The sequence below is a fragment of the Megalobrama amblycephala genome, linkage group LG2 (genome assembly GCF_018812025.1).
Source record: "Megalobrama amblycephala isolate DHTTF-2021 linkage group LG2, ASM1881202v1, whole genome shotgun sequence".
Lineage (NCBI taxonomy): Eukaryota > Metazoa > Chordata > Actinopteri > Cypriniformes > Xenocyprididae > Megalobrama > Megalobrama amblycephala.
The window spans coordinates 23,445,302-23,464,330 of record NC_063045.1 but is presented as its reverse complement, the minus strand read 5'-3'; the positions used below and the strand labels follow the sequence as shown (position 1 = coordinate 23,464,330).

Below are 19,029 nucleotides of genomic sequence, written 5' to 3'. Positions count from 1 at the left end.
ACCACACCATTCCTACAGCAGGAAGAGTACTCTAGCTGAACTCCAAATGCTACACCAGAGGCCGAGAAGGAGGCCTACCTTAGTATACACCTGGCATCAGCCAGTGGCTGCCACATCTAGACCACCAAAGAGCAGTGTATGAATCCTCCTCAGAGGAAATACACGATTCTACTCCCTGCTGCAAAACAGGCCTGAAGTGGGCTGTTTGCTCAGGTCATGAGTGCTCTTAAAGTGGTCGCAAACTAGCCAACCAGCCGACTAAAAAGGAAGGCCTAAGGAGGGCCAACGATCTTAGCAACAGATGGATTTACGGCTTTCTGTAGTCAATAGCTGAGAAGCTTAGAAAGAACCGAACAGTGGCCATTTTGTGGCCCACTCAGTCCTTCTAAAAACTCCTTCAGATTGCCCACAAAAAAACCCTAATATTTTACTGCTACATGTTCAGGAAAATATGTTTAGGAATAGAAAGACAAGGTCAACACTAATAATAATAAGCTGAACCCTGCTTACCTTTCCCGTGGCAACTGGACCGACGAAACTTCCTCCTGACCGAAGGGGGAGGACAACTCAGGTTCCTTTGCCAAAAGAACCCCTTTCACTATCAAGCCAGACGGCGGGCCATCAGAGAAAAATTCATCATGGGCCCAACCATCAGTCCTGACTGTTCAAGGGTGTCATCTGAACATGTATCAGTCAATAAGGTCCCCGGGAAGGCCGAGGAATAGAGGCGAGGGCAGATGTAATGTGCCCCCCGCCAGAGAGGAGATTGACTACCAGCGGGGTTTGTTCTGACGCCGGTTTTCAATCACCTCCCTCAGATCCTGCTTTCTATTCCTCGTATCCCGCTGCTTCTGCGACTTACTCCGAGGCGGAGGAGAAAGGGCCCAGAATCGGATCTGAGCGGTATGCAATTCTTGTATGCTGCTGAGTGCGCCCTCACGGGCGAGACTGGGGCATCAAGGAGAAAGCCCTTTTCTTTCTCTCCGATGTCCGCCATGCTCAACCACAGATGTCTCTCCGTGGCCACCATGGCCCGGAGAGCAAGATCTGTGGTGCGGCGCAGCTCAGCTACCGCATCGGGACAAACCCTGCCCCTGATCCAGATCCTTCAGCAGATCAGCCTGGTAAGCTTGCCTGTGACGAGATAGTTAGCAAACGTCTCGTCAATAGGCGGCATCGCCACATACCCATGCTGGCGTAATCCCTCCACATCAGCAAAGTTACCCCGCTGATGTGTATGAATCCTCGCCGAGTATGGGCTCTTCCATGCCTTCTCGATCTCTACATGGAGATCTGGAAGGAATGGAAGGCTCACCAGAGTTACGGGGTTATGGTCAGAAAGAAAACGTTCGTCCAGTCTGCCGTGAACAGTCTCTTTCTTCTCACGCTCCCAAGGCAGCTGCAGTCTGCCGGCAGCGCGCTCCATAACCTCCAGTAACTCAGCGTACGCTGAACAGGGAGGTCTGGAGAAAGAAGCTGCTTCACTCGCTTCTTCCTCCACTGCCATCACCTGCTCTTGGGGGCTGGCAGCCAGTAGAACACTCGCTCCTGGATCTGACGATGTTAGTGATAAAACATCATCATCATCCAGGATCGCGTTCTCACCAGCCGCCGCCTGAGGCTGAGAGACAATCACACCTCTCTCAAACTCGGCGGCGAGCTCCATCTGCGAACCCCATGAATGCAGTCTTCGCTCCGCCACAGCGCGAGTGGGACCAGATCCACCAGGCACAGATGTTGACGCCCCTTCTCTCGAGAAGAGGGCCAGGTGAGAACGGAGCGTTCTGATAGGGAAACGCTCACAGTTGACACAGACAGCGCCCTCAAGCACTGTCTGCGCGTGTTCTTCCCCCAGACAGTTAACACATAGGGTGTGTGTATCTTCCGGTGTCAGAAATCTCGGACGCGGATCAGCACACTTCTTAAAGTTCTTACCTTTCTCAGACATACTGGATTGGAATGAATTCTTTAAGACAAAAAATACAAAATAGAGGTCGACACAACAGTCCCGAAAAGACGATGCAATACTGACTGCTTCCGTAGGCGTGCCTTTATACTTTCGGGTCGCGCCATATGACTGTTGCTGGCCAATAGGATTGGAGTTTTGGTATTGAGGTTTCGAAACACCGGGTCACGTGGACGTTCCCCCATTGCGTCATCGAACGCAGAGTAGAAGTTCCCTTCGAAAGGGAAGTGGTTTTGCGAACAGTTTATATAGAAATTCCTTCTGCTCAATGTTTGCTAATACCTATGAAATAATTGCACATTTTGATGTAATTTGTATTTTTCGTTAAGCATGGTTAACTAAGTCTGGCTACTCAAGTAGTTAAATGCAGTCAAGCTTCTTTTGTTAAAAAAAAAAGAGAAAGAATAGTTTTACAAACAATTTACATAGAAATACTTCTGCTCAGTAGCCATGAGCGGGCTAGTGTGTGCCAGGGCCAGTTGCATTTCCACTGTCTCTGTCACTGTCAATGTGGTGAAAAATGGAACTGCAGCACGCATGAGCCATTGGCTCAACTATATCAGGCTACCAGTCGACTTTAACATTTAAGACATTTTAAATCATTTTCAGCTCAAAACTCACACCAGCGAGTGTTTGAAATAACTTCCTTGCGATCCAATGGGGATTCTGATCACCGTATGAGGCAGAAATGTATTTATGTGATGCTAAAGGCTACTTATGCTAACCATTGCGATAATAAATACACATATGTTTATGGAAAATACCAGAGACTGATTGAAGAATGTAGACAAATCATATATAATTGTATATGATTTCTAAAGTTTCTAAAGAATTGTGATGTAAACATATGATATTTTATCAATGTTTTTCTAAATGTGTAAGCCTTTGGACTTAAAAGACTTAATGGAGTTGTGTGACATTGTTCTATGGAGGTGTGTCTGGGGCTGGTTTTATGAAAGCTCTGAGGGGCTACTGGCTCGACAATGGAAATGCAACTTGATTTTGGCCTCTGTGCTTCATGTCCGAGGCTATTGGCCCCACCCGGCACGTTGTTAGCCCTGGCTCACACTGGCCCGACAGTGGAGAAGCAGCCTGTGTGTGCTAGAATACCTACAGTATGAAATAATTGTTCAATCTGATGTATATGAGCTTAATCATTTGTATTTTTTTCAGGCATAGTTAGCTAATTCTGGCTAGTTAGTAGCAGTGTTAGCTTGTAGCTGCTTGTAAACTATGGGTGCGTCTCAATCAGCTCCCTAGTTCAGTAGTCAGGGCACTGATCAGGGAATCGGCCACATTCTTTTACATGATATACTGATTCACGACCTAGGGAGCTAGGGAGCTGATTGAGACGCAGGGTATAGCTTCCAGAGCTACACGCTAGTCATAAAACTGCAAGCTACTTTATTTTCACTGCAGTCAAGCTTTATAAAAGTAGTTAGCTACACAACTGTTTGCTAACAAAAAGTAGCTGTCTGTAAATTATACACTGAAGCTGTTTAAGGTGGCAATATAAACATATTAAAGTGATTATTCACTTGAAAATGAAAAAAATGTACTCACTTTCATGTCCTAACTGGCTAACAAGTATGCTAAAGACTCTAGCGTCTGTGGCTAATGCGCCTCTTGAGGCTCGATGAGTGAGGTTTTACCTGCATAGCTACCTCATTCCAGCTGGCCTCCCTAACAGTTACATGACAGGGAGTTGTAGTTCTGCTTTGTATTCACAGACAGTATTTTAGAGTAGCAGTCAATAGCTCTTGTTAGCACAAAAACGTACAATGAGGGGTAGCTGTTAAATGGTATCTGTGGAGAAGTGATGTCAGTAAGTGAGATCTCACATGTAGATGTGTTCATTGTGTAGCAGATGGTATTGTATCTGATGTCTCTTTGTTTTTAGAGCAGGATTAGTGAATTCCTTGACACCCCGTGTGACACTTGCCGTTTAAACTGGGACACTAGAAAAAACTGTAAACAAAAGTGTGTCTGGAAGTGCAAGGATTTGTGGGATCCATCTGTCTGTGTTCATCATTCAATATGTTTGGCTGTTTTGTGGGAGGCCCGAGTGTTATTCACACAATTCATATACAGTCTTATGCTAATCCTTTAACCCCTTTCATAAATATAATGTTATATTTCGTGTGTGTTCCTCGTACCCAATTAATGTGAGATCTTATATGCGATTGTATGTCTACAGAACAAAAGGAAAAGGAATAAAAGATTAAAGCACATAGTTTGATATTTTAAAGATGCTACATTTAGGTTCATAATGTAAAATAACATGGATAGTCTTTCGTTTAGATTTTCTGAATAGAAACATGAAACCAAATGAAACTTTTGTTTTGAGTGACTTGAAATACACACACACACACACACACACACACACACACACACACACATACATATATATATATATATATATATATATATATATATATATATATATATATATATATATATATACAGTGGCATGAAAAAGTATGTGAACCCCTTGCAGAATCTGTGAAAATGAGAATTATTTTAATAAAATAAGAGGGATAATAAAAAATTGCATGTTATTTTTTGTTTAGTACTGTCCTGAGTAAGATATTTTACATAAAAGGTGTTTGCATTTAGTTCACAAGACAAAACAATAGCTGAATTTATTAAAATAACCCCATTCATAAGTATGTGAACCATTGATTCTCAGTACTGTGTGTGGTTACCAGGATGATCCACGACTGTTTTTTTGTTTTGTGATGGTTGTTCATGAGTCTCTTGTTTGTCCTGAGCAGTTAAACTGAGCTCTGTTCTTCAGAAAAATCCTCCAGCTCCTGCAGATTCATCAGTTTTTAAGCATTTTTGCATATTTGAACCCTTTCCAGCAGTGACTGTAGGATTTTGAGATCTGTGTTTTCACACTGAGGACAACTGAGGGACTCAAACTCAACTATTAAAAAAGGTTCAAACATTCACTGATGCTCCAGAAGGAAACACGATGCATTAAGAGTCGGGGTGTTAAAATTACTAGGGTTTTCTTGGGTGTTCTGGGCGGTTGCTCTGTGGGTTGCTAAACAGTTATTATAAAGTTCCCTTTCGAAAGGGAACTCATGCTGCGTCCAAAGTGCTAGGGGAACGCCTCTGTGGGAACCGTTGTCTGAAACACATATCCAATTTCGGCAATATCATATTGACCGGCGACAGCCCATGACATCATAACAATGCAACCCGCGTGTATATAAGGGCCGCCCAAGTAACATGTCATCCTCTAATCATCTTCAGGACTGTCTTGTGTGAAGCACTATCTGGCAAAATGAAATGCACAGAGAGGATTATTAAGTGTGGGGATCTGTGTCCTCGCTATCTGACACTAGATGACACACACAAGCTTTGCGTTCTCTGTCTAGGGAAGAGCACGCATAGTAAGTTCTCTAGGGAGCTGCCTATGCAAACTGTGAGCGTGTTCCTTTAAGAATGCTTCATTCTCTTCTGGGTCTCTTCTCGAGGGAAGAGAGTTCAGCATCTGGGCTTGGTGGTTCGGTCCCGCTCGTGATTACGGGGCTAGCAGTTGGAGCTCGCCGGACAGTTTGAGAGGGGCGTGACCGCTCATGCTGTTCACCGGCTCGCGAGAGTGAGCTGCTGGGAGAGGATGCATTGTCTTCTGCATCCTCAGGTCCAGCTGAGAGTGCACTTTCAGCAGAGCAGGAGATAGCAGAGGAGGATGGAGAGAGTGAGTTCACTGGATCCTCTCAGCCACCCTGTCCCACGTATGCTGAGCTGTTAGAGATTATGGAATGCACTGCCGGAAGACTACAGTTTCCATGGCAGCATGTTAGGAGAGAGTCCACGCACATTCACAAAGAATGATGATCGGTTTCTCTCAGGCCATAATCCTACAGCTCAAGTGAGCTTTCCATTCCTTCCTGACCTGCATATTGAGTTTGAGGCGATATGGGAGAACCCAATTCCTTAAAAAAAAAAAAAAAAAAAAAAAAAAGACGCAGGTCGAACTGTTTTAGGTCGGGTTACTATTTAAATACTAAAGTATTTCTTTTAGACCACTATTCCCTGTGTAGGGTTTGTAGAAGGAATATGGGTATGTGTCAATGCTTCCGGCTGATTATAATAATAATAATAATAATAATAATAATAATAATAATAAATGTGATTATTCAGCACTTTTCTTGCAAAAAATAATAAAGTGAGTGGACACTGACACTAAAAGCTCAGACTCTGCCATCTAAGCCTCTTATCTCGCTTAGATGGCAGGGCATACGCAGCAGCGGGTCAAGCTGGTGCTGCTCTGCACACAATGGCTGTGTGGTAGACGCACCAGGCTGAACTGCTGAGTAACTTAGACCAGTGGCATTCAAGACGTGCATGCTGCTGAGGTCTGAGTCCTCAACCAGACACGACCCAAGGGCCGTGGACGGGACCAGAAGGCTCCGTTCTTCAACCCCAGGCGCTTCTTACATCAGGCCTGTGGCTGTTGGTCTGTCTTTGGCTTTGACAGTGAGAAGATCCTTTCAGGCTTGTAAGGGTGGAGGACACCATGTTTCTATGGTGGAGTTCACCACCCTGTGGCCGCAGGTGGAACGGTTACCAGGTCTTGTATCTATTTGAAATACTAATGTATCTCTTTAGACCACTGTTCCCTGTGTAGAATGTGCTTGGGCATTCATCTAAATTAGGAAGGAAGTTTTATTTTATTTTATTTTATTTTATCTATTGTAAAAATATAATAATTAGGGCCCTGAAGTTCCCTGTAGGTTGGCTAGTAAGATTTTTAGAGAGAAAGAAGTACCATTTGGGTCTTCCAACTACTTCCGCTGCTCTGTTGCAGGCTGGCCCTCTTCAGGCCGCCTTGATAGCCATCTCAGGGTAGAGTCAAGTGTGGGTGGTTTTTCTATGAGAAGTCCCTATTCCCCTGGGGCTGAGTACAGATATTATTTCTGTCATGATGGAGTCTTTGTGGCTGGCCTCCACCTTGTAGTTTCTCAGGGTTAGGCAGATAGTACTCCCTTGTAAACAAGGTGTTTTCTGAGTGCTTCGCTTATATCTCTGTTATCTGCCCTGCACCATTGTGGCTCAGGTCGAGCGGTATTTGACCTTCACTGCAGGCTGGTCATTTAGTACAATCCCTTGTAGCTCAGCTGACGCCCGTGTTCATCTGGAAAAGTAGGCCCAGGTGGGCCTCCTCCAGGGCATGTTGGTGTATGTTTGTACTCCCCTTGCTTAAAGGGTAAAAAGTGCTTTGACTGAGTACACCCCTCGTTGGCGATGTGGTAGGTCCCAGGCATTGTTTGAATAGTAAACTATCTCTGCTACAAGACTCGCTATAGGGTAGTAGGCCCTAACAGGCCTCCTCTCACAGTGAGTTCCCACCATGTTGGACCCCTAGCAGCCAGCACATGTGCTGTTAGGTAGCTGGCCTTAACAGGCCTCCCTGTTAGCAGCCCCAGTAAATGGGTTTTCTGGTAGCTATTTCTTATGCCGTCAGATAGTAATCCTTAACAGGCTTCTCTGTGGTCAGCCCCAGTAGTGTGGATGTTGTAGCAACAAGACACGTTCCGGGTAGCTGGCCTTAACAGGCCTCCCTGTAAACGAGTTCCCAGCACTTTTGTATGTGAAAGCTCAGCTAGCAATGATTTGCTTTAAATAAGTAGGCCTTAAGAGGCCTCTCTGTGAGCGAGCTCCCTTTTGTGCTGGTATTTTTAGAATGGTTTAGCCACTTAAAACTGGCTACCAGGCAGCTGGCCTTGATGGGCCGCCCTGTAGGCTATACCCCGGCAGTAGTGGACTTGCTTCAGATTGCAGGCCTTACCAGGCCTCTCTGAGGATGAGTCCCCAGCAGTGTGGGCATCTGGCATCCAGCTGTGGCTTGTTTTCAGTTTGTTGGCCTTAGCAGGCCGATCTGGAAGACAGCAGGCCTCACTGTGGGCGAGCCCAAGGTTGTAGGTTTTGGACAGTAGGTTTTGGACAGCTAGCTAGCTATTTGCTATCAGGTTGCTGGCCGTATCAGCTAGTTTTCAGGCAGCAGGCCTTAATAGGCCTCTCTGAGAGCCAGCCACTAATGAGTAGGTGTATGGCAGCTAGCGATGGCCACAGTCAGCCAGTGAACATTTGCCATTGAGATGAGTAGCCTTAGTAGGCCCCTTTCGAGGCGAATTTCCCATAGTATGGTTATTTCTCTGCCAGTCTAGACTTGGTACCACGTGGTTGGCCACAGTAGGCCTCCCTGATGCGAGTTCCTAGCAGCTGGGTATCGGTCAGCAGGGTCTTGTTATCAGGTGGTTGGCATTCCGGCTTCCCTGAGACCGCACGCTTCTGCGTGTTGCTGGCTTGGCTAACCTTTTTCACAAAGCTTTGTTTCTAGTTTATAGCCTGGTCGACCTGATGGGTCGAGCTGGTACTCTCTTCACTCTGAGAGTGGGCTTGAGTACTTAGCTTCCTAAGTCTGGTCAGTGGTTGAAGGCTTACCTCAAAGCCTCCCAGTTAGATCAGCTCTTAGGCTGTGAGCATTCCCCTCGCGAGGGTTCCTTTTTAGAGTGCACGGCCTCCTTAGTGCCTTGAAACATAGGTGCTTTGTAGATCCTAGGATCGAGCAGAGTAACTCCCCTCGCTTACAAGGGTCGATAGCACTTCGCTGAGTCCTGCTCTCCAGGATGCCCATCTCTAAGATCCGGTCTGAGTTGGTCTACTGCCCTTTCTGCAGTCCCTCTTTCTGGATGTCTCTTCGTGAGACTTCTGTGTCTAGAGACTCTGTTTCTGAGGAAGCAGACAGGTTGTTGGCAGACTAGGTTACTAGTTCAGCTAGAAGCCAGGTCAGCCTCCCTGGTGGCATTCGGGGTTGATAGTGTTCCCTGAGAAGTGACTGGCTGGGGGTTCCTTCTGGCCCTTTAGCCACGCTCTCTTAAAGGGACCCCTTTCCTTTGAAGTGGTTGGTTCTAGGCCTTTGTGCGGCCTTGGCAGGTCTTCATATGTAAGATATGGAGGCCGCTTTGAGGCTTGTAGCTGAGGCTTTGACTGCTGGGAGCGCTGTCACTGACAGCTCATTTGTGACCCATAGGGTGAGTGGGTCTGGCATTTCATTTGAATTTGCCAGATTCTGACAGTTGTCACTGCCATGCGTGGCATGCACTCCCCTCAGCATGGCGCCATTGGTATCTCGTTCCCCTAGCACTTTGGACGCAGCGCGAGTTCCTTTTCGAAAGGGAATGTCTCAGGTTTCACATGTAACCATGGTTCCCTGAGAACAGGGAACGAAACGCTGCATCTCATAGCCATGCCTCGGGGCCCGCCTGCTTACAGTCCCTTCAGACGATATACGGATGACATGTTACTTGGGCACCCCTTATATACATGCGGGTCTCATTGTTATGATGTCATGGGCTGTCGCCGGTCAATATGATATTGCCGAGATTGGATATGTGTTTCAGTCACCGGTTCCCGTGGAGGCGTTCCCCTAGCGCTTTGGACGCAGCGTCTTGTTCCCTGTTTTCAGAGAACCATGGTTACATGCGTAACCTGAGACGTTCTATGTGGTTGCTGGGTATGGATAGGGTGTTTTTTAGGGGTGTAATGGTTCAAATTACTCACAGTTCAGTTTGTCTCATGGTTTTAGGGTCACGGTTTCGGTATGTGCTATGTTCAGGAAAAAAAAAACAAAAAAACAAATAATCAAACTACAACCAATATCACAAATAAATGTGATACAGCAGATATGCAAATAAAATAAACAGTGCTTTTCAGTTTTTTTTTTTGTTTTTTTTTTGAGGTAGGTAAACTAACAGTAGTTTTCAAGTGTAAAAATTGAACAAAGTAATCAAATAAATGTATGTATATTTATAATTAAAGATGAATCCTTATTAAAGTTACAAAAGTTATTCAGTTTTTAAGCATCGACCAGCTAAGTTTTCCCGGAATATTCTGCACTGTTGGCTGCAGTTGGACGCCATTCATCTTGTAGAATCGGCGTCGGGCCGTCAGAGATCTGATTGGCTGTTCAGTTTAGTGAACGAGTCAAAGCGTGAGAATAATAGCAAAACAGTGAGCAAACAAGTCAAGATGGTACAGGCAGAAGGCTTTTTTAATTTTACATCTTGAGTGTTCCTGGACGAATCTTTAATATTAATGTGAGCCGAGTGGAATATAAAAAGTGATCAGCATGCATGATATTCAAAATGGTAAGCACACGCTGCTTTGTTTACTGTTTGTGTATCTGCAGCCTGCAGTGATGGTCTCCCTTTATGAATTACGAATATAGAGAAATATATATGAAAGCGGATAAGACAGTGGTCTTTTTACACTCAGGCGCTGAACGCACGTGCTGGCTGACAGTCGGCCGTAGTTCTCTTTGTGTGTTCACGTGCAGTTTTTTGCCCCGATGTAGGCGACGCAAGGCGACAACACAGTGGGCTTTAATCAGTGCTAGTTCTTTGGCATCGGTTTGGTGTGTCCCTACTCTAAGTCATAATGGACGCATCCAGCATACTGATACTCTTACACGTGCATTGTCTTTCTCGACTGTTTACATTCACTTGAGACAACCAACTATGTTTGCTATTATACTCACCATGTATAAGACAGGCATGTTTTGGACATAAATGTTGTCAATTTGTAAAGGGCAATAAGACTTGAAAGAGAACTCAATTTAGTATTCACAAGCTGTCTGAGATGCAGCTTTCCGTGTGCGTGCTTCAGACGAGTGCGCACACAAAACTTCTCACGCAGCATGTGCAAGTTCTCTTTCACGTCTTCTTGCACTTGAATGTTTAAATTGGCAAGGCTTAAAAAAACCACATACACACACACACACACACACACACACACACACACATTAGAGCATATGGCATTCGCATCGAACAAACTCTCTCGCATTTCTGTTGTAACGTATTGGGAAGCCAGAATTTTCCCAGACAGGAGATTTATATGAAGCAAGCAGCGGCTCTATTAGAGGCTTGTCTCCTTCGCTTGCCATGCTGAACTGCAACACACCAACATGTGAAGAACTGTGATGTCAGCAACAGATTTTATATACAAACAGTTGATTGGACAGCTACTCTCATTTGAAATGCATGCGGAGCATATACATTAGTAGTGCTCAAGTCTCCATGATATTGTAGCCCAGAGATATGAATTGAGTTCCTCACTCAGAGTAATTCTATCTTATGTTTTGTCCATTTGTTTGTCCATCAGACGAAAAACGTAAGTCTGATCACGTACAAAAAATATAATTCATGTACATAATTCGTTGCACATTACTGGATTAGTTAGGCATTGAAGTTTGATACTTTGGTTAGGGGTTTGTTGTTGGCAAGCAGTGCTATAACTGTGTTTTGTATTGGCAGTACTTTAGTACCAGATGGTAGCATTTATTACAAATATTTCGGAATCAGAAGCTGTTAAATCGTAACTTAGGCACATAATGTAATCCCATTTGGCATACGTTTCTACCCACTGATGTCAGACCGGCCCAGTCACATCCTCAGCTGTCATACGAACAACACCTGAACTGGTCACTGAACAGCATATGAAATCAAAGGGTAATTTACATACATCCTCCACACCTCAGAAGCTGTGATGGATGCATGCAAATGGCCCATTTAGTTCATTTAGCGTGGCTGCAGGCAGTGTGCCCAGACTGAGAATGAAAGTCCAAAGTGTTTAGGTAAAATACACTTCAAATGAGGGCACAGCTAACACAATGTGCAAAAGCTTTCTGTCTTATCAATTTGCGTTATTGTCGCCCTGAGGCTATCGTGAGAACATCTTGCCAAAGTTTGCGTCAGATTCTGAAAGTACAGTATTGCTCTCTGGGGAAACCAATGCATGAAGCTGAGCTTTGATGCTTTGGATTGTGAAATTTTTTTAGGGTGCTTAGAATGCCATGAGAGTGAGAAAATACTGGCATAACAGTTGTTTTTGGGTGAAATATTCCTTTAAAGGCCCACTGAAGTGCCTTGGAATGCGCAGCTTTATTCACTGGGTTGGTGTAATTTTAAATGAAACAGGAAGACAGGGTGGGCTATATCTAGAAAATGCTCCTCCCCTTTTTCAAAATAGCCAAAAGAGTTTTGCCTAGATCACAGCTCAGCCAGAGCCGTTAAATTTTTCTCATAATCTCTTACAGTTTCTCCTCCATATTGCTTTAAAATATAGCATTGTTTGTAGAATTCAAATGTGTCCGAACATTTTGTGGTCTGCGCTGACTCGCACGTATAATCCGCTCTCGTGTCTCTGGACCAGAGCAGACCTGCTCGCGCTGCAGTGGTTTATGTGACACTAACCGTGAAAACGAACTTCATTCGTGTCAATGGAAATTCGTGTCATATTTACACTGTCTGAATCGTTCCCTATTCTCTATATAATGCACAATGTGCCATTCACCATGTAGAAACTAGTAAACGTGTGAACAGTTGACCGATTTCAGCCACAGCTTCAGCGTCTGATAATAGTGTAGGAGGGGGTGGGACTTCAGATTTTAGAGAGCATTTGATTGGACAGAAAATTTTGTTGAGAAGCTGAAGTCTGCAGTGATGTCATGAAAATCCGTGATCCATTTTAGCGGAAGTAAGAGACTGTAAGTTTTGAATGCTTGTATCTACTAAATGCGAATTTTGTAATTGTTTTGGAACACATCAGCTTATTCATAACCTTAAGGCTAACATATTCATACTTAAAGCTAAAATATTTAAATTTTGATTTCAGGGCCACTTTAAAGTGAAATTAGAGTGGAAAGATGTGAGAAGGATTTATTCTTATAGTGATTCTCTTCAGAAATCAAGCAACTTCTACTTCTACTTCTACTTCTACTTCTACTTCTTTATAGTCAAGTTGACATCTTTGTAATCTATTTTTTATTTATTTTTTTTTTTTTTTGTAGCAACGTTCATAATGCCAAAGAATGTAAATTCACTTATATTTTTTGCAAAATATTGAATAACAAACAAATTGCTCCAAATCACGCTAACTGGCATTTTATTGATAATGGATTTTGCTGATACTGTTAGCAAAGGTGGCACTTTTTTTTGATAGGTTTGCATTTTTGGTAGAATTTTCTTTTTTTATTTGATTTTTAATAGTTTTAAAAATCAATATTAAATGTAAACTAAACTAAATATGTATATTTTATATAAACTTACATAAAATCAAACAGTTTTTTAGCTATTTTATTTGTTTTATTTAAATTTATTTTATTTTTATTTTAAATACCCTTTAAGACAAAAAAGTGAGCCTTTTCAACTTATTATATTTATTTCTACATTTTAGAATGCAAAAGAACCTACTTTATTTCGAAGATGAAGGTCATGGGACAACGATGTAGCATACTAGTATTTGAAATGTTTATCATTGTATATCATACTATTTTAAAACAGAACAGATTTTTTTCAGTATATAATGAGCTGAACAGTATGCAGTCAATAGAATGCTAATGTAATAATGTACTAATTACTGAATGCCTAGTATATCTACTGTATATACTGAACTTTGAAAATAGCAACTGAAAAACTTGCAACTATAAATGTTTTAAACTGTAGTATGTTGCTACATCATTTTGCTCTGTTATATATGGCACAATTTGAAAAATATAGCATGCATACAGAAAATGTACATACTTTAAACAGTATGCATGATATAATAGTAAGACTACTATGGCAGTATATTCTGAACAGTCTCTGTGAGGTTTGGGGGAGAGATGTTCTTTATTAAGGAGGCTGCCATCTAGTGTTTAATAGATTGAGTGCAGTTTTAATGACAGACAGCAAAATGTCTCTGTAAATTAAATCTAAAAAAACCTTGGTTGTTTCACTGCTTTTCCAATTGACTGCCTGAAATATCCTTCGGTAAATCTGAGAAGAAAAAAAAAAAACCTTCCATAAACCCAGATTTATTAGTGTTTTCTGCTTGTTTGTTTAGCAGATTATTGAGACACGCATATAAAACCTGCCGGCATGGATCCATTTGGCTTGCTGTTTGTTTTTTTTGGCATGACAGGACAAATTTCAGAATGGCAGGAAGAGGTGTGGCCCTACGGGCTCCAACAGCTGCCATTCGTTTAATGAGAACGTGTGTATATAGATGCCACATGCAAATGTCTTAATTTAGCCTATAGGGTTAGCATAATATATGCAGATTGAAATTTGATTTGTTACTAGGCAAATACCAAGTGTATAATGAGTGTCTTCTGTCATGTTTACGGACATGAAGTCAGTGAACACTCTTGGGTTGGTTTACTGACCTGCTTTCTGTGCACAGGGTTAACTTGCCCTCGGCTCGCATGTCTGTCATAGCATCCTTGTGAATTGCGCTAATCACACACACATGCGTCTCAAAGGATACAGCTATTTGCTGCAGAGCTATGTGACTCTTTTTGCTAGCAGGAGCCACAACAAATGCTAATTTGACAAGCTATTTGCCTTAATTAAAATGTAATTTCCTCCCAGGATGTGCCATATTTTTCTCTCTTCTCTCGTTATCAAATTGTAAGTTAGCATTAGTTAGCCTAGCAGTTATACACATTGCATAAGAATGATTTATCTACTACATAACCAAGTTTTATTGCCTATTTTTAGATATTTTGTGTTCATTTTTGTGTTGCAAGTTAACATTGTTTAGCCTAGCAGTTGTATACCTCACATAAGGATTAACTGTTTATACTAAATAACCATGTTGTATTGCCTATTTTTGGATATTTACACTGCATCTGAAATCGAATAGTTCCCTTCTATATAGCATGCGAAAAATAGTACGCCAACTGAGTAGTATGTCCAAATTTATAGTATTTGAAAAACAGTAGGCAAAAAGTCCCAGGATGACCTACTGGCGAGATTTTGAAATGCGCATTTGATGGACACTTTACTATCCCATTAGGCCATGGGAGAGGATCTATGAATGGAGGTGAAGTGACGCAACTGACGCTGGTAGGTCATGTGACAATGACAACATGGCGAATGTACGTCCGGATTACATTTATTCTACACACATTCATACTATTTAGAACATACTTTTTTAATGGTTGTGAAGTAAGTTCAAATTCAAATGTAGTACCTACTCACACAGTGCGCGATTTCGGACGAACTGTTAGTGTTTATTTCTGTGTTGTAAGTTAGCATTGGTTAGCCTAGCAGTATATGTCACATAAGGATGGTTTATCTACTAAATAACCACATTTTATTGCCTATTTTTGGATATTTTGTGTTTTTTTTCTGTTGCAAGTTAGCATCAGTTAGCCTAGCAGTTATATATGTCAAATAAAGATGCTTTGTCTACTAAATAACCATGTTTTATTGCTTATATTTGGATATTTCGTGTTTATTTCTGTTGTAAGTTAGCATTGGTTAGCCTAGCAGTTATATACATCAAATAAAGATGGTTAATCTACTAAATAGCCACGTTTTATTGCCTATTTTTGGATATTTTGTGCTTATTTTTGTGTTGTAAGTTAACATTGGTTAACCTAGCAGTTACGTCACATAAGGATAATTTATTTACAAAATAACCATGTTGTATTGTACATTTTTGTATATTTAGTGTTTATTTCTGTTGTAAGTTTTAGCATTGGTCAGCCTAGCATCTGTATACTGTGACCATAGGGGTGGTTTTATATATATATATATATATATATATATATATATATATATATATATATATATATATTAAACCACCCCTATGGTGACAGTATACAGATGCTAGGCTGACCAATGCTAAAACTTACAACAGAAATAAACACTAAATATATTTATATATATATATAAATTAGGTTCTTTACAAAAGATTTTGATGTTTCCATTCTGCTATGTATTTACACATTACTTAATGTATGTTTAATGTCAAGGTAGTGTAAAACAGTCCTGTCTATTTGTAGCCATGCAAATATTTATACCACAGTATTCAGTGTGTGTTTTGGGGCAGTTTGTTTTCTGATTGAAAGATGTTTTCACTATTTTTAAGGTATTTACCAGGTATTTGCACACAAAAATGATACTTACAGACATCTCGGCGACCTACATATTAACTGGCCAGCATTTTTATTTTTTCTTATAGCATTAGGACCATCACAATGCCAGTTCTGATACCATTAATAGCAAAGTCTTCCCTATTCAAAACACATTTGTTTATGTCGTTTTGTCTTTTAGTGGGATTAACTCATGAAAAGCTCTTTTAATAGCTATTGAATTATTTACTAAATGCAGACCTCTGGCGGCAGTCACATGTTTTCTTGGAAACTGCAGCGAGAGTTTCTTAACAGGCATTAAATATTAAACTGTGATCTCTGAAAATAAATAACAAATGGTACAATGTCATCACAAATGAGTAAATGAACATGACAAATCCTGAAAGACGCTCTGTCCCTTTCTGATGGTTAACTCTGATATTTTGGTGTCTTGAGAACGACGCCGTCGAGATAATGTAATCATTGCTTTCAGATGCTGATTTTTTTTTTTTTTTTTTCAGTTCAAATCAACCTTAAAAATGTTTACTCGGATCTTATAATTAATTTTTTTAGGCCTTATAAAAGTTTATTTTGCATATAAAATCAATTATAGCTACTGCTGAAGAATTAAAATGATAACCCCCTTCAAAAAGTGTAGAACCTTTCAGAATCTGTGAAACTCCTCAGGGGAAAGTAGCCCTGTCTTCATTGGGAATATTGTATACATGTATGCAACATGTAATGCCATATTTGTCATCTAAACCATTGTCGATTTCAAATAGATGTTTCTATTGTTTCATGGAGTAGCGTTGTAGCCGGTTGCATGGTAACACCAAGAACAGTTTGCTTCTTGACAAGATTATGGAAAGAGCAGACATTGATATCAATTTGGGATTCTGAGAGGCCCCATCAGATGTCTGTGTACAGCAGCAAAACAAGCCAGACTGGATCATGTTGCACAAATACAGATGGATTCAGAGAAATTACTCAGCTTTGTTCCGGGCATTTCAGCTGGTCTGTTTGTCTGACCATTATAATCTCACCCTTATATAATGAAATTATATGCATGGCTTATTTTCCATGGGGGACGTTTAGATTAAAAAAAAAAAAAAAAAAAAAAAAAACTGAATTCACATGTAATCAAATGTAGATTGAGGAGGGGTTTATTTTAGGAATGTGCTTTGTCCAAAAATATCTCTTCAAAGACATCTCTATTTCTCTTACATACACATTTAAGCTCATTTTTGGATATTAATGTTAAAATAAATTGTCATTTGCCATTTTACCTCTGTAATGTGATGTGTTTCTTGAGTTAAACAGGATAATCAATAAGAAATGCAGGATAATACTTGATTTTATCCTTCTGGAATTGATCGGATGGTTAAAATTAGGTTGTACACACTAGAATGGAGCCAGACTGAATGTGACTTTGCTAAAACAATACTCTACCTGAAAAGCTAGTTGGCTATTGGTTAATAGTCAGCATGGCTTAAGTGATGTCATCGAAAAAGGAAAGTCATTTCAGAGTAAGAGCAAATTGTTGCATTTTCATAATGCATTACAAAGAAATGCATTTTCCAATAAATAAATAGTGCATAATAAGACCAGTAATGTGTTTTAAGTAAGTAAATTTTGATGCCATGTAGACTTTAGAAGTATTTTTCCCATGTGATTCCCATGTCGCAATGGTTACGGAAAGATATCTACTCTGGGAAAACTGAAAACAGCAAGGTTTTTCATCAGCAAGGATTCGATAATTCCCTGGGATGCTCTGTCCATGTTACCATGGCAATTCAGAATATCTCTGCTTTTAAATCTGCACATGTCCGTTTTTTTGCTGTCCCGGAATGCATTCATTGAAAGTAAATCCTATTATTTCCACAGTGCTGCTCTGCCCATCTGCACCGTAGTGGAATCTTGGTAGATAACATTAAAAAAAATCATTATATATTATATTATAAACATAACAATTAGAGTGAAAACCTATATTAAAATATCAGTATTAAAAACCTTCATATAACAGTGGTGGCTGATACCAAGTTATCACAATGTTACTGTAGTTATAATAACAGTATAGCAACTATATTTTGGCAGAAACTATAGTTACCAGTGAAGAAAACAATGTGGCCCACATAAACAGACACATTTTGTTCTACTGAACCCAGCGGCAAAAGCATAGCCCACAGATGACCTTAATATGATAGTAGCTTTGTCTTTAGCTTTGGCTTATCCCTAAAAAAAAAAAAAAAAAAACAGCTAAAATTCCAGGCTTCAAATACAGTATCCACTGCATTTATAAATGAAGCATTCCTCAATTCTTACCATCTGAAAAATAAATGTATGGAGAACATACAGAGCTCCCTCCTGAGGACAGCTGACAATTATTCACCCTATTCTCTGTTATTTTGCTCAAAATTATGACGCTATTGAATTTACCGACGTTTTCTAATTGTGAAGTTCCTGCCTCTATGGTTTATTTTGTAATATTGCACTTGTGCTTACTTGTAAGTAAACCATTTGTAGGTGGATTTCCTCAAAAAGTGTAAATATTGTCTCTCTGTGGCACTAACACATTGCTCTGTTTTTTGAGCAGTCCGACCAAAGGCACCGATATACGTCATTTAGAATAAAATCAGGCCAAAATGAAGTTCGTTTGGAGATTGTTTCGGGAGTTTGAAACAGATTTCCAAAGCAAACTTTCTGTAAAAGCTTGTTCCAGCTGATAAATACTTTTTAACTACCATTGGTTGGTGGCGATGATGTAATAGATGGGTGTGACTCTGAGGCTCCACCTTCTTTGAAAAAATAAATCTTCTCAGCTTAATTTCTTCTGTTCAGTCCGTCGAGGTCAAATGTGAGTAAAAACATGAACACACTGGAGAGCTGCTTTATAGAAAAATTCATGTTGCATGTCTAATTGAAAGCGACACTGACACTGTCCTTCATGTTTAATACTGTAAAGCTACTTGCTTTAAAGCCAATAAAGACCATAGGCGGGCATTAGGCAAATGTGTTACTTTGTGATGTGTGGTCGTCACGGAAGTGGGATTCGAATTCGTTTAACCGGTTCAGTCGATTCATTCTTTTGAGAGACAATAATTATTGTGCACTTTCGGCTTCACAACTTTGCAGATCGTTTACATTCACA

The 19,029-nt window shown here is 40.8% G+C and overlaps 1 protein-coding gene across 1 annotated transcript in view; it reads left to right on the top strand.

The window, feature by feature from the left end:
• The window catches only part of dock3 (dedicator of cytokinesis 3), a 261,906-nt gene that overhangs the window by 46,709 nt on the left and 196,168 nt on the right, over nucleotides 1-19,029 (top strand).